The sequence below is a fragment of the Phyllostomus hastatus genome, unplaced genomic scaffold (assembly GCF_019186645.2).
Source record: "Phyllostomus hastatus isolate PE091 unplaced genomic scaffold, TTU_PhHast_1.1 phas_contig_98, whole genome shotgun sequence".
Lineage (NCBI taxonomy): Eukaryota > Metazoa > Chordata > Mammalia > Chiroptera > Phyllostomidae > Phyllostomus > Phyllostomus hastatus.
In genome coordinates, this window is record NW_025333999.1 from 1,754,882 (window position 1) to 1,758,538 (window position 3,657).

Consider the following 3,657-nt stretch of genomic DNA (forward strand, 5'->3'; position numbering starts at 1 on the left):
CAATGGCACAGATGCCACCTTTTCCTGCCCTACTAGTTTATCATCAAGAGACATCCTGTTACCTAAAACACCTTGAGCAAGTGAATTTGCTTTCTTGAATAGCTGTTGCTTTGGCAATAGATTCAGCGGTTTCCCCTAAAGTTTTAGACAAATTTCTGACCATATATTTATTTGTGCTGATAACTCACCACGGAAGAGAATTATAGGGAACCAATCTGCTTGGCGTGGCAAAGGTAGCCCAGCCCTATTGGAAAATTGACAGGCGCGAGTTGGCACACAGGAGACAAACCCACAGATGGGCTTTCCCGTGGGAAACCAGGCCTGCATTATACTTAGGCTGCATTGAGTCTTGCTCTTGCTAGAACTCCCTCACCCTGAGTTGAAGCAGCAAATGCTTACTGCATGTCTTTAAAGTAACCTCCTGGAATCTGTGCTAATTCTCCCAAGGACAGAGTGTAATCAGACCAATCACTTTTATCATTCCCTTGCATTTGCAACATTTTTCCTTGCTAATCTGTAAGAAGTAATCAGTAATCATTTCCTTTGTTATCTGTAAAAAGTAATCACCTAAAGCATGAACATAATGAATGAGAACCTTCTTTGATGTATGCTGTTAGAAATCAATAAAAGCCTGTCCAGGCAAGGACTGAGGCACTCTCTCTCTCTCAGAGAGTGGCTGTGCCTTCCCTTTTTCTCCACAGGACTTCAGTAGCCTGTGTGAATTTGTTTGTCCTATCCGCAACACTGCAGACACTGCTGGCCAGAGTCTGCATCAAGAATTCTCAAAAATCTCATTCTCACCCTGTCTGGGTAGCTCATCAGTTGGTTAGAGCATCATCCTGATACACCAGAATTGTGGGTTCCACCCCCCATCAGGACACATACAAGAATCAACCAATGAATGCATAAATAAGTGAAACAAAAAACAAAATAGATGTTTTCCTCTCTATCTTAAAAAAATTAATTAAAAAAAATCATTCCTTCACTGTGAGAAACTACCAGGCAATTCTTGTTGTAATATGTGATAGCAATTTAAGAGTGATGTCCAACACTGAGTCTCTTCTTAAATGTGTAATGAAATATGCATAAGCAATGATCTGACGATGTAATAACTTCCAAGTTGATAAGGATTTAAGTAATGTGGCCCCCATAGATATTTCTACTAAGTGCAAGTAAAAAGAAATCCTAATGGGACACAGATCATAGACTTGTGATAACAAGACTGATTGAACCAAGGATCTGAAAAATATGACTATTTAAACCTTGGCTGGTGTGGCTCAGTGGATTGAGCACCAGCCTGCAAACCAAAGGGTCACCAGTTCTATTCCCAGTCAGGGCACATGCCTAGGTTTCGGGCCAGGTCCTCAGTAAGGGGTGCGTGAGAGGCAACCACGCATTGAAGTTTCTCTCCCTCTCTTTCTCCCTCCCTTCCCCTCTCTCTAAAAATAAAATAAACTCTTTCTTAAAATGTGAGCATTTAAGAAGGTAGGTGGAGTAAAATTATATTGGCTTAAGTGGTAAAAGTTGGAAAGAAACAACTGTGGAAACCTGGAATGCTCAGCAGACTTAATGTTCCATATTGCAAATGTTACCTCTTAAATCTCTGCAGGTTCGATCGATTAGGCAAGAAGTTCTAGAAGGAGTCCAGAAAAGTCTCACCTCATATGAAAATTTAATTTTATAATTAGTACTCAGAGTTGGGGGAGGAATGCTGAGAAATTAGTAATTAAATGTGCTAAAGGATTTATAGGTTCCTGAACAAAGAAGGGGTTCCAATGACAAATCCAACAGTGTTAAACTTCCTCCATACATGAGGGGTTGGGATGGGAGGACTAGGCAGTTACCCTTCCGGGGGAAACTAAAAAGAAAAGGGAAACAGTAACTGTTGTAGCAGGTGTTTGGTCTCCCATATTAACAGCTTTTATATTCCTCATTTGAACAATGGAAAGGGGTTGATCAAAATATATACAGAAATAAAATAAGTCCAATAACTAGCATGGTAGTTGTACTCTGCAAAGAAAGGATTGTTGGGGTACATTCCAAAGCCACCAAATACTAAGGTGGACATGTTTTAGTAGGGAAACTAGCATAAGAAAGGCACTAAGGGGTAGTAATACTGAAAAAATTTCCTGAAAGGTAAGTATCTGAATTTTAATACCAACACACAACACACAAGGGTTTTGGCGTCCAGGCTCTTGGACATATGAAGGCTTCCAGGTCAGTTAGCACAGCTACCAGCTTCGTTACTCTGTGTGTGTGGTGAGAATGCTAAAGATCCACTTCTTAGCCATTTATATTCTACAACTCAGTATATGTATATGAAACCATCATATAATCTTTAAATACATGTCTATTAGTCAATGATATCTCAATAAAGCTGTGGGGCAAGGGTTTCCAAGTGCATCTCAAAACTGATCTAAATTAAATTTCCTTCCAGTGTAAACTGCACCTGAGGATGTAATGAACACACTTCACACCCTGTGATTAGACTGAGAAGAGTCCCTGAGCCAAGGCTAGGGCTTCTGGGTTCCAACTTCCCACCAGCGCCAAGTGCTCTGGGAGTCTTACTAAGAGGACCAAATGAGAGGGGATGGGGAAGAGAAGGGTAGAGGGCTCCATGCTGTCAAGAATCAAGGATTAAAATGAGGCCAGACACGTCATTACAGATGGTGAAGTCAGATTGTGTCCATGTTTCTAAACAAAGACAGCTCCAAGAATGACTCATAGCCTTCCACCAAGCCCTTGACCCCTAGGCGACATAAGATGATCTTGTTCTGTCAATCAAATATAAATGAATGAGGAGAATTTGGCTAGAAATAAATAATAAAGATTTATTCAAGGATCTTTTAGTTTGCAACCTGGAGATACAGTCAGGCAAAATCCCAGGAGCATCCAAAGGAGAAAAAAATAATCAAGAGTTCTTAAAAGTCACACAGTGGAGAAAAGTCTGTCCTGTATTCTCAGTCCTAGGTTTGGTCCAGGGGGGCTATCAGTCAGATATCAGGGGGCCTGGGGGAGGGATGCTAGGTGGGCTGGAGGATGGGCGCCAGGAGGTCTGGTGGCCTGAGTCCTTTGGAAGGTAATCCTAGGGTTATCTGCCAGTAAATAAATGTCCGGGTACTGACACAGGACTGGAAAGCTCAGAAGTTTAAGTACCCAGGCAAGTTAAGACAAGAAAAAAGATCATTTCCTCATGTCTCAATCTTCATAACGTTAATAATTGAGCAGCTTGGTTAAAGTGACCCCCATTTGTACTTTTTCTATCTTCCCTCTTTTCCTCGGTTTCCATCAGTCCTGGCCTGGACCACCCTCCGGTCTGTAATTAATCCGTGCATCCGGAAGCTGAATCGGGAATACCCTGTGCACACTGATGCCTCAGCGGGTGACAAAGAGCTGGAGAAGCAACACAAGCAGCCCCAGGCAAGGAAAAACTTCTCTTTCAAGTGTAACGTTCCTGGCTGAGTCCGGTTTCCCCCCACCTGCGGGTGCATGTTCTCAGAAAAAGAGTCTTCCAGCTGGCTGTCAGTCATGCATGTGGGGCGTGGCCTTGAGAACTGTCTAATGAGGGGCGCAGCCGGGGTAGGTGGGTGGGGCGTTGTGCCAGGCGCGCAAGTCCCTTTCTGCTCCAGGATTGCTTAGGTGCTGGTGTCGCCTGTC